The sequence below is a fragment of the Bactrocera tryoni genome, chromosome 1, assembly GCF_016617805.1.
Source record: "Bactrocera tryoni isolate S06 chromosome 1, CSIRO_BtryS06_freeze2, whole genome shotgun sequence".
Lineage (NCBI taxonomy): Eukaryota > Metazoa > Arthropoda > Insecta > Diptera > Tephritidae > Bactrocera > Bactrocera tryoni.
Window position 1 is genome coordinate 44737323 of NC_052499.1, and position 13578 is coordinate 44750900.

Consider the following 13578-nt stretch of genomic DNA (forward strand, 5'->3'; position numbering starts at 1 on the left):
TAAATTAATTTGGTCAAAAGAGTCGGTGGTTTGTTGGTCTGCAGCGCAATTTTGGTTGGAGAAGTCAAAAACAATGTCGACATATGTATTTCATTCAATGAACGATTTCATAAACCAAGTGACAATTTCAATGAAGTTGAAATATGTTGCACATATATATCTATTATGTCATGCACGTATAAATAATAAGTTTCAGCGAAAATGGGGTAACTTAATGTCAATATATCAAATACTATACACAAAACATACATTTTTATAAATAAAGAAAGTTGAAGCCGCTGAACTGTCATCAATAATTTGGAAAGTTAGCCAATAGTTAATTCGAAGCCTGTCAGTAAAACCGCTTCGTTGCCACTCTCCTGGATGTTAGATAAATAAATAGTATTTCCATTTGAGACATAAGTTCGCATCAGAACATTTTTCCAGCGTGCATGCAGTTCTTTTAAGAAAACGATAAAAAATGGGATTCAATCGATAGAGAAGAAAATAGCTTGAACAAATTCATCGATAAAGGAAGAAAATAGTAAAAGTATCACGCCATTAGTGAAGATACATAAATTATTCATCGATTTATGACTCACTTTGTTTCTTCCTGTTCCTGTTGCGTTGAAGCCAGCGTAGATTGAAGTGTTAAAAGAGTGAATCGAGAATGAGATAATAATTTTTAATAAAGTAATCAAAATCTTTCCTACCACAATTCTTATAAATTCTCATGCCATAAAACTAATACATATAAGCTAAGAATATCAAAAGCATCGCCAGATGAGTCTTGAAGAAACGCAGGCTCAGTCTTAATACGGCGTCTTTGCCTCTATTCTTCGCCCACTTATTTCTGGTCGGTCCGTCAGAAATATTTTCAAATCTAAAGAAGCAAAATTAGTTTATTTTTATACTCGTAAACTTTTGGAATGAGGATTAACCCTAGAGTGGCATTGAACATGTATCCAAATATGTTTTATCTAGCTCTTTAAACGCTATAAATTATGTTGTGAATGTAATGTGAAACCTTTCATAGATATGTGGACCAACTTAGATTCGATGAAAAGAAAATGTGACCACCTGTGGTGTTGGAATGAATAAAACATTATAGGTAATCATGTTGACTTTTGGGATTTAATCGGATGCTTAGCACAACAATGAAGTCCGTATAAAAGCCAAAAACCTCGCTGAAGTGTGGCAAAGAGTTGCAAATGATTTGATCGAATAAATGGAGACATTCAGGTAGCTGTACAAGGGTAAAATTTTTGTATAGTTATGCTTATTTGTAGGCAAATTTAAGCAATTTCAATACAATTTAATTTAAAGGGGAATTACTTGTATCTCAATAAACAGTCGATTTATACGATTTATTTCTAAAGCTGTTTTTATTGATATATGCTTGTGGGTTAATGATAAAACAAATCACGAAGTTACTAATTTAAAATATACAGAGTATTCATTCCTCACTCTCTCTCTTAATATTTCCTAGTTTTGGCATTAGATTATACTTCAATTCATATTTTTCACATGACTGGAAATTTTAGTATATAAGCCTCTACCTCAATCTTGATAAGACAATGAATGCAAATAGCCCTCCACTTTTGTTCGATATAGCGTGACTTCCAGCATGAAACAAGCACCAGGAGGCTTACAGGGTTTGTCCGGAAAGTAAAAGAACCGAGTCGATTTAAAAAAAAAATTATTGAACAAATCGTTACGTTTCTTTAAGAACTTTCAAAATAGGCTCCTTCTGCGTAGATGCAGCGCTGGTAGCGCGATTTCCAAGCATTGAAGGCGTCACGGAAGGCATTATTCGTAATAATCTTGAGAGTGAGGTGCATGCTGCTTGTATCCCCTCTGTCGTCTCAAAATGCTTGCCTTTCATCGGCCTTTTCAGGCAAGGAAATAAAAAAAAGTCAGCCTGTCACCTGTGAACTCGTTATTCATTGGGGGTCACTTCCACACATATCCAAATTTTCTTGTTACGCTTCCACTCGCCGCAATATCTGGTCGTCAATGAACACTTTTGAGACTATCTTCGCGAACACCTTGCGTATATTCAAGTGCTCCGTTACAATGTCATGAACCACATTTTTTGATAAATTTAACATCTAAGCAAGCAAACGAATACTTAATCGACGGTCTGAGTTCAAAACTTTGCGCACACGAGTCACATTGCCGGTCGAAGTCACTGACCTCCCAGCATGGTCTTCATCAGCGACTTCTTCCCGGGCCTCCAAAAAGGCCTGGTGCCACCGAAACGCACCACTTCTTGCTAAAGCAACATTTGGGTAAGCATGTTTTATCATATCAAATATCTCAGTCGCAGATTTACCGAGTTTCACACAGAATTCAATCACGTTCCTTTGCTCTAATGAACGCTGCATTTTCGGCTTGCACCACTCACAGAAATACGTCACGCGAAAATGTTTCTCCTGACTCTCCAGGAACTCGGAGACAAGTGACCAGCAGCTCGTTTGTTAGCTAGGAACGCCCTCTACCGAACCCGAGTGCACGCTCCGAAGTACAGTTGCGGCGGAAGAAAATCAGTCCTGTTACTTTGCGGACAAAGCCTGTAAGTGTCATTGTAGTGTAATTTTTATAATGAAACAAGGAAGGGCTGGAACTTTGGCTGCAACGAGGATACCTTAACCTTCACAGGTGTATTCAGAATTTCTTTATTGATATAAAAGACTCTTTTAATGGAAAAGAGTCCAGATTTATATAAATAAATAATTCCAAGCTAGTTCAGGAGGTTCTCTTTAGCTTTTGTGTGCATTAATCGAAGCCGCATTGAAACTTCACAGAGTTGGAAGGCTTAAATTAATTCATGACTTTCTGCAAGTGTTTGCACTTTCTTCCATTCATAAAAATGTTTTTTGTGTGTCTACCAGCGAGTTCAAGCAGTCGGTTTCAGCGTGTCACATGGCAGGTCGTGCCTAGTGGAGTGCTGTCACCGTTGCTATCGTTGTGTTTTTCTCGTTTGTGATGCGTCCAATGACAGAAGCGTGGTCGTCTCCACTTGGTCGGTGGTACAGCTGTTGCCAACAACTGCTTCGTATCTTGTTGTTGTTAACAAACTAACGGAGTAGGCAATCGCGCTTCAATTGGGCTTGGCTTTGTTGTGTTTGAAATTGATCGTCATCTCTAGTTTTTCCTTGGTGTGCGGTGCGATATGACAAGTCGTTGCTGGTGTCATTTTGTAACGGACAATGATGCACTAAACAAGTTCCGTCATCCTACTCTTCTTACACAGTAGTTTTCAAGAGTTGTCAATTGACAAAAATAGGCTTACCTGGTTTGTTGTTATGCAATGGCTGGGAATCCTTTCATAAAGAAAGAAGAAAGAAGAAGGAAACATAAACATTGTCAAATATGAATGAAACTGGGAAGTCATGTTTAATTTTGCGACTGACACATAATGATTATTTTGTTGCGTTATGTTAGTACTAATATCCCTCACTTATGCGGACAAGGTCGGCAATTTGGAATATTTGGTTAATTTTTGAGGGTCATAACTAGTGTCGGATCATAGATTTATAGTTAAAAAGTGCAAACTAAAGCTCAATCATACCAGTATAAGCTGCGCATGAGCTAAGACCGAAACAAGTGCGCTAAGTTAGGTTGAATGTGAAGGTTTTGCTGACAGTTTTCTTCGATTGCTATGGCGGCGTCCAACATTACCTTTTTGGCCTAAAAAATATTAGCTGTAAGTTATGCACAATTTTCGCGAAGCAATCTGCCAGCAATGCTTCTTTTTATTCCTCAATTTTAATAAAATTCGGCACATCTATTCCAATGCAAAGACGAATTCTCGATGGTTAGAACATATATAGAGCTCGTACTAGGTTCAACTGGAGATTGGTGATTTTAAAGTAAAATTATTGAAATAATTTGACACTTGTATTTATGATGATAAATAGTATTTGCGAACTAACAACCGCCTTCATTTTTGGTTACTGAAAGCTCATGATATTTCAGTTCTGGGATTGTATCGAGGTTTCAGATGACCATCAAGTTCAGACCACGCTAATTTTCGATTCGATTGCGGAATATCATTTGTAGTTTTCCGAAAATTAGCAATGACAAGAAAAAATATTAGCTTCAACTACACTGAATCGCATTTTTTGACAGCCCAAAAGGGTATAAACAAAATTTATCTTGATTTTAGTGTGTTAGTTTGAATGGTAGCTATTTGCTATAGGTATCTGATATGAGCAATATGGCCGGAGATTTCAATGAAGTCTTAGGTAATAATCTATGCCAAATATAGTGAAGATACGTTATGAAATAACGAGCTATAGGAATTCGTCTTCTTTCGCTTAAATCCTGTTAATATTTAAAATGCTAATAATTAACCAAAAAGGGCACCTTAGGCAAACACCAATCTCACATTCCGATTAATTGAATTATTTCAACAGGTTGAGCTCTGAAAACGTTTACAAAGAAATTAATTAAAAAGAGATGCCATAAAATCATGAAATGAAAATACAGGTAATTTAAGCACTAACTATATTCCAGTTTTGCCATATTTATAATTTTTATCAGTCATGATTCCGATCTATACATATTTTCGGAACTACCCGCCCATAACCCATTGAAAGCCACATTTAAGTGCCCAGAAAAAGAAAGTTTAACTTTTCTGAAACAAAAGATTTTGTTCGTTACTCAAATCATATTACTTTTTGTTTAAGAAATTTCATATTAATTAAAATAAAAGTGTGTGATATTACTTCCAAAGCAGCGCTGTGGTTAACTCCAACGTCCCCAAGTTCGCTTCAAAAGTCTTTTGTTTTCTTGAAGATGGGCTTGCACAACTCCGTGTCAACATTGAAGTGAATTGAGCTTGAACTAGGGAGTATCTTGCTTACTTGAGGTTTGCATCACACCAAGGTCATTATTATCCAGCAATAAAGAAGAAATATGCGAATATGAAGAAATGATTGTGAGAAAATAAAGCGTTACAAACTTGAGTGGCTTAAAGGAATGATAAATTACATTTTTATGTATATCATATATTTTGTTATAAACATTATTCGATCTGACAACAACGAAATTTGGGAAACCCTTGAAGGCTATTTAAGCTACTTTTCGGAATACCTGTGATGAATATTAATATTAAACAAGTAAGGAAGGGCTAGGTTCGGGTGTAACCGAACATTTTATACTCTCGCATGATAAAGTGATAATCGAGATTTCATTGTACGTCATTTACATATTTTTCAAATACCGTATTTGTGTAAAGTTTTATTGCGCTATCATCATTGGTTCCTAATGTATATACTCGTATTATACAGAGAAGGCATCAGATGGAATTCAAAATAGCGTTATATTGGAAGAAGGCCTGGTTGTGAACCGATTTCACTCATATTTTGTACATGTCATCAGGGTGTTAAGAAAATATTATATACCGAATTTCATTGAAATCGGTCTAGTAGTTCCTGAAATATGGTTTTTGGCCCATAAGTGGGCGACACCACGCCCATTTTCAATTTTTAAAAAAGCCTGGGTGCAGCTTCCTTCTGCCATTTCTTCCGTAAAATTTAGTGTTTCTGGCGTTTTTTGTTAGTCGGTTAACGCACTTTTAGTGATTTTCAACATAACCCTTGTATGGGAGATGGGCGTGGTTATTATCCATTTTTGAACTGTATATGAAAATGCTTAAAGGAAACGACTATGTAGAATTTGGTTGGCATAGCTATAGTAGTTTCCGAGATATGTACAAAAAACTTAGTAGGGGCGGGGCTACGCCCACTTTTCCAAAAAAATTACGTCCAAATATGCCCCTCCCTAATGCGATCCTTTGTGCCAAATTTCACTTTAATATTTTATTTATGGCTTAGTTATGACACTTTATAGGTTTTCGGTTTTCGCCATTTTGTGGGCGTGGCAGTGGGCCCATTTTGCCCATCTTCGAACTTAACCTTCTTATGGAGCCAAGAAATACGTGTACCAAGTTTCATCATGATATCTCAATTTTTACTCAAGTTACAGCTTGCACGGACAGAAGAACGGACGGACAGACAGACATTCGGATTTCAACTCTACTCGTCACCCTTATCACTTTGGTATATATAACCCTATATCTGACTCTTTTAGTTTTAGGACTTACAAACAACCGTTATGTGAACAAAACTATAATACTCTCTTTGGCAACTTTGTTGCGAGAGTATAAAAAGAGGCTTGCATAAAGACAGTCTTCACTTGATTGATACAATAAATACTTAAATCAATACAAGCCGATATACTTAAGCCTAATACGTATAAAAAAATTGAGTGCAAATAAAAAATAAAAAAAAAAATACAAGAAACTTAAGGACATCCAGGAAGAAAGTAGAAATTGAAGTTGCCCATCATTTTGAAGTTATTGTTGCAATTATTTCATTTAGGCCAAGATGATATTACCATTGGATTACATCAATCAGTCCAATTAGCAGGTAACGAATGCAGAGCGCCATATTGGTATTTGTTGTAAGTCTTTTTTTACACTTTCTTCTTGCATAACAAAACTTAGTAGCTCAACTCAGTTAGTAGGTTAACCCAACTCGTCCCATACATGACACAAATCCTTCTTCTTCTTCTTCTTAATTGGCGTAGACACCGCTTACGCGATTATAGCTGAGTTAACAACAGCGCGCCAGTCGTTTCTTCTTTTCGCTACGTGGCGCCAATTGGATATTCCAAGCGAAGCCAGGTCCTTCTCCACTTGGTCCTTCCAACGGAGTGGAGGTCTTCCTCTTCCTCTGTTTCCCCCAGCGGGTACTGCGTCGAATACTTTCAGAGCTGGAGTGTTTTCGTCCATCCGGACAACATGACCTAGCGTAGCCGCTGTCTTTTAATTCGCTGAACTATGTCGATGTCGTCGTATATCTTGTACAGCTCATCGTCCCATCGAATGCGGTATTCGCCGTGGCTAACGCGCAAAGGACCATAAATCTTCCGCAGAACTTTTCTCTCGAAAACTCGCCACGTCGACTCATCCGTTGTTGACATCGTCCAAGACTCTGCACCATATAGCAGGACGGGAGTTATGAGTGACTTATAGAGTTTGGTTTTTGTTTGTCGAGAGAGGACATTGCTTCTCAATTGCCTACTCAGTCCGAAGTAACACCCGTTGGCAAGAGTTATTCTGCGTTGGATTCCTAGGCTGACATTGTTGGTGGTGTTTACGCTGTTCCCAAGAAAGACGAAATTATCTACAACTTCAAAGTTATGACTGTCAACAGTGACGTGAGTGCCAAGTCTCGAGTGCGACGACTGTTTGTTTGATGACAGGAGATATTTCGTCTTGCCCTCGTTCACTGCCAGACCCATTTTCTGTGCTTCTTTGCCCAGCCTGGAGAAAGCAGAACTAACGGCGCGGCTGTTGAGGCCGATGATATCATTATCATCGGCATACGCCAGCGGCTGTACACTCTTATAGAATCTACAGCAGCTATTTTTTGTGGTACTTAGTTTTTCGTTTTATAACTATCTGCCTATGGATGGCCTTGGGACAATTTTGGGAACAAACATTTCGTTTTACTTTCAATAAAAAAGTAAAACTCCTGCGTTAAAACACACATATGTTTGCACAGTTTCAATTATTGCTATTATACTATATTATTATATTATTAGTATTACGGATGCCAAACTGTTATTTGGTTTATTTATTTGTGAAAGTAATTCACATCTGATACAAAACATCTATTAATATGTACGATATCTTTTTCATAATAGGTAGACATAAGTACCTGAAGACAATGTGGCTTCATGTTTATAAGATTTACAACCAATATAGTAAGTTATACTTGTTACTTACAAAAGTACACACTCTTCTTCTGCAGCCGAATATTTCCTGTTCTTAAGCATTTATACCTTATCGGTTGTATTGTTGTATCGCCAAAGGCTTCCACCTAACAATGAACAGGCACTCCATAAATTGTTTATTACATAATAAATCGCGTCTTCTCAAAGAAATTTGAAGAAAGTGGTGGATGGAATGCCAGCACGGAGCTCATCGATGATCAAGACACGCAACAGCGCTTTCAATTGTTGTTAACACACAGAGGACAACGTTCGTAGAAAATAATTCGCTTCCTGTTTTACGTTTCATATTTTCTTTCGCCTATTTAAAAAATGATTAGTAACGCATATGTGAAGTCGGATGCCGAGTGGCACGCCTTTATTGGATGTAAGTTACCGGTACGAGACACGCTGCCACATTTTTTACCACATCTTATCGGATTACTTTGATATGTAAATTTTCATGCTTGTTGTAAGATTTTGATTGATTGCAAAGTTATGCTTATATTCGCCAATTGCATAGTATTTAAACAAGGTGGAAACTAGAGTGTTGTGTAATAATAGTTTGCTAGCATTTGGTATTTTATAGCCAAATAAAAAATTGCCTCTGTACAAATAAAAATATTGATTTATTGGCCAATTTATTTACCACATTTATATAAAATTAATTAAATGAATTAAATTAAAAATTAAATGCTGTTTATTTTTGTTTCTATTTCCTTAAAATTTTTTGAGATACTGTTACCAACTGAATTCGAGTCCTATCACAAACAACATACACTGCAGTCATTCCTCGGGATAAACAAAGATAACCGAAATAATAACTTAATTTGCCAGAATTAATTTTGAATTTGCTGCACTTCCAAAGCAAAGCGAATTTTTGAAACCGAAAGCAATAAGAAAACTTGTACGATTAGTGCACAGTGCCAAAATCGTGACTATGGACAGTTTACCAGTTGTGTTAGGTTCAGCGTGACTGTGGGAATGAGGCATACAACAGGTGATTGAAATGGCAATGCAACGAAATTTGCAATTTTCATTCAAAAAAGTTATATTAAGTAGGGTGAAGCTAAATTGAGACACATTTGTTCATAAGTATGTACATACTCCCATAATACCTGGATTGAACATAGGGCAACCATTGAACTGAATGGAGGTAAGTGAAATTATTTTATAAAAATATTCCAATTTTTATTTATTTACTACCTATAAATTTCAAAGGGTACTAATAGTGTTGAAGTGGTCCAATGGAAGGTAGTTGATTCTTTATTTATTTCAAGACCACTGTATACCGTTTGCGTAAATATTCGAATGATATTAAGGAGGAAAGAGCCGTTGTTTGACATTCCTTCAGTAGCATATAAATATATCACCATAATTTTTATGCTTGCAACACTTTGCTACAGAGTATACTAGTTTTGTTCACTAAATGGGATCGCGCTAAGAGGAACATATGGACCAAAAATTGGTTTAATGTGCATATCTCCTATACCATTTAAGGCGTAATAACCAAAATCGCTCACGAAACGTAAAAATCGACACTGTAAAAATTGATAAAATCGGAAACTAATCTCGTCCCCTCTTATTATAACGGTACTGTTAAAAGCTAATAAAAGCTTTAAAAGCAATAACTAAAAATACCAGAGATATAAATTTTTACATCGGGATGGTATGAGACGGCTTTATGAGAGCCGAGGTAAAAACTGGATTATGGGCGTGGCACCGCCCACTTTTAAGATAAATCGAATATTTTGGGACTGGATCTTCCGATTTCGACTAAATTTAGTAAGTGGCATTTTTCTCAAATACTTATATCGCGCATACTTCCCAATAGCACAATTTAAGATCCATTTGATTCATTCATTTTCTCCTTTGAATAGAATCACTGTGTATCAAAAATGGATTGATTCGGGTCAACACTTCCATGTGACTTTATCACATATACATACATATACTCACATCACATGTGAGTTATATCGATGAAAATGAGAGACGGTGTTTTACTCTTAATACACTGTTTGTGTCTAAAATGGATAAAATGGAGTAAAAACTTGGCTAGCCCCTATATAACTAGTGAGGATTTTCGAAGATTCGGCTGACTTTACGTGCCATTTGCTACAAGACCTATACAACAACCTATGGAGTTGTACACGAGTCAAATAAGTACACATTTGGATATTACATCTTAACCCCAATGTATAAGCCACCATACGTTGGACTAGCCGGTCACACCACCAATAATATTTTTCAGCTTTTTGGTTGACTTTAACTTACATATAAGCTCAATTTTCTTTAATTTGCTCCTTTGGTTGAGTGGGTTCGCAATTCTCTCAATAGAATTAACTGATGATAGTTTCTAGTGCTACTTAGGTTCATTTGTAAGCAAGTATCTAGGATCCGAAGCAAAATATAGAAAAACTTCACATTAGTATATTAACGAAAAACAAGTTAAGCGATTGAAACTGTTGTTTTTAGCAAAACTTAATCGTCTATAAATCTATGAAATATTAAATTTGGAAAACCTTTCGATTCTTTCTTCATATGACAAAAACCCTTTCCCAATACTGAAATAAAAACAAATGAAAAATAGCGTAAGCGATTGTGAAAATACTTAATTATTAGGCGAAATAGAGCAAACTTTGTATACTTTCTATAAGTGATGCTTCATTAAGTTTATATTAACGAAACTATTAAATATTAAAGAATCAATCGAAATAAAACTTTTAGCTTTCCTGTATTAGATTGATTAGATGAAATGCGCAACCAGTTATAATAACTTTTATTTAAAAACTAATGTTTATATTAAATCTTTTTTGGTAATTTAAATATTTTTCAGACAATGACAACAAACTATAGTTAAGTATAGTAATAAACAACTGTTAATCCGATTTTAGTGACGCCACTAACGGTTATAATTTAACTAAGTGGTCTGAAATATGTTTCTGTATCTGTTGTATCTTCGTATACAGCAACATTCTCTCCGGCATCTTTTGCTTCTCAACACTTGTTTCACCATTTGTTTCAGAAACATTTGCTTCAGAAACATTTGTGTCAGCAGCATTTGCCAACATATTACCAAAATTTTGCAACATTTGTTTCAGAATGTTACTGGTCGCTCGCTCAATTTTTTCGTGTTGCTTGCAAACTTTGGACGGCTCTGACGCTGCAGCATAGCCTCTGCAAAGCACTTGCGGCTGTTTGGCGGTTATCGAGTTTGTTTTCAGGGAGCGCTCGGCAACACACAGTCAGTTTTCAACGGGTATTCATTTGGTCAAGACGTTTCTTTCTGTATAATGACTCTTCGACGTGTTTTTGTTGAAACTTACTCAATGACCTGAAGATGCTAAAGAGCTACTCAAGTACTGTATATTCTCAGCTTTATTCATCTGGTGCATTCAACTCAAAATTATTCTAAGGAAAATAAAATTAAACTTTAAATAATAAATTAGGTAAAATCGTGCCAATTAACTCTTATATATGTATGTGTGGTAAAGTATAAACAATATTATCACCAAGATCGTGGCTAAACTGTTAATTGCATAGAGTGTTTAAATAAAAAATTAAAAATAATAAAATAAATATCAGCCAAAGTAAATGATATCTTTTCTTTTTCTTTTGTTTTGATTATTTCATTTCGTGTGAAGTTTATTTCTATCGGAAGAATAAAAAAATTACGCCAAATTCGCATCTTTTATTTTTGTAACGAAAAAGTAATTGCTAAAAAATTTGTAATGAAAAATATTACATAAACTGAATAAAACAGTTCTTCAAAGGACACTTTTTACTTTTTGCCCTTCCTTAAGGCTAACTCAATTTTTCAATCGGAATACAATAAAATGAGCTTTGTGAGTACAGCAACTCTTTTCTGGTCACTCCTTTCTTGAAAAATAAAGCTAGTTTTGTTCGTTCGAAATGATTTATCAACAATAAACATTTGTTCTGGGTCATATCCTCCCTCGCAACTTCGAAAACACACAAAGCGAAACGACGCGTAGCGAAGTCTTAGTTTATTGCTCTTTTAATGCCATCTTGCTCATTTTATGTAGTTAAGTCCCTACTATAATTATATCCAAATATTTTTTAATGAATTTTTTTGTCTACAAATATGTTACTGACCTCGCAAGGCTAAATTTATTAACGTTCCATATATTTCTAAAACGGATTCATATTCATTTCCACAATTTTCAGAAAGCAAAAATTAATTGCGTTACTTCAAATGAAACCAATTTCTATGACTAACCAAAAGCTAAAAAATTGTGTGGGCTTAAATTGGTAAACAAAGGAAAATGAAGATCACTATAAAAGATATCCAAAGAAAAGCTTATGCAAACACTATTTTCCCATACCGATTAAATGAATTATTTTAATGTTTTATGACAATAATCAATTTTAATTACTATTTTTTAGTTTAATGCAATTAGTTTTATTACCCAAAGAAAAAAAATAAATCTTTTGGCTGTCAGTACGAAAGTTTATTGTATGATGAACTATAAGATCGGATGTTCACTAAAAAAATCAAAAAAGACATCAGAGGAAAGAGAAATTTTGAATAGAAATGCACTCCTTAACAAGTGTTAATGGCTGCCTTTGCCCACAGAGAGGAAGGTAAAAAACAGATTCTTATTAGCTTCATTTATAGACTAAAACCCCAATCTGACATATCTTATTACAAAACGTGAATAAATTTAGTTTGTCTTAAACAGCGCCTGGCACAAAGAAAATAGTAGAAACCTCTCCATGAATCATAGGTTTCAATAGTAATATATGTATATGGTCCTTCAGCGGTAAACTTTAGAAACCCACAGCAGGTTGTCCACAAACAAAAGCATTGATCATTTTTTTACTGAAAATACTTCCATCACTCAAATGGTATAAGTAGTTTTTAATAGAGTTTTAGACAGTACAGGAAAACTGGCTTGAGTCTTAAAACTTAATGATTTTAGACACGCAACATGCATATGCAAGGTGTTGTTGTGTTTGCTTAATAAAATTAACCCAAACCCATTTGAAGCCTGTTAATCTTCGTTTCAAGGCAGCGCCGTGGTTATCTTCCAACAAGTTCGTTTCTTAAGTCTTTACTTTTGCATAACGATGCTTTTGCGTAAGCCTAAAAAACAATAATGTACTTATAAGAATATAAGCTTAAGCTGGTAAGAAACCAGATAATTTATCTGGCTTACTTGAAGCGTATATCAAAGAAAGGTAATTTTTATGCACTAAATGAAGAAAAAGTACTGAAGACACAGTTCATCAATGCAAGGACAAATATTATTCTTCAGATATAACTTTGATTTTCAACTTTTTTAGTAATGTAAACAATGGAGGTATATATATTTGTATGAAGGAAAGGACAAATTGCATAAGGAAAGAGTTAAATCCATCTGCAATGCACACAACCGGCAGAAGCTGCAAAAAAGACAGTAATGTTGACAAGTGCTCTTTCGTACACACATATGCGAATGCCTGAGCAATTGCAAGATGCACTGACAACCAGTCATTCGACTATTGCACAAACAACGTAATTGTGAAGTGGATAAACAGCCAATAAAAACATGTCGGCACTTACGTGCTCATGCTTTTACAGACATATCTACACATATTGCATAATAAGATAATCTCTCAAAGAGTGAAGAAGCGTGCATACCAATTTTCACTTGCAAAAAAAAAAGTAAAAAGCAAACAAAATAAAGTGAAATCCGTTAAAACCCCAACACTTAACCCTAATAACAAAAACTATCAACTCAACGAAAATAAAAATTTGATTAAAAATGCAAAAAAATTAACTGAAATTGCATTTGAAGATGCTGCCTCACG

At 35.2% G+C, this 13578-nt stretch overlaps 1 protein-coding gene across 1 annotated transcript in view; it reads left to right on the forward strand.

Annotated features, from left to right (window-relative positions):
* The window catches only part of LOC120768774 (putative uncharacterized protein DDB_G0277255), a 140339-nt gene that overhangs the window by 124449 nt on the left and 2312 nt on the right, over nucleotides 1-13578 (forward strand). The window lies entirely within an intron of this gene.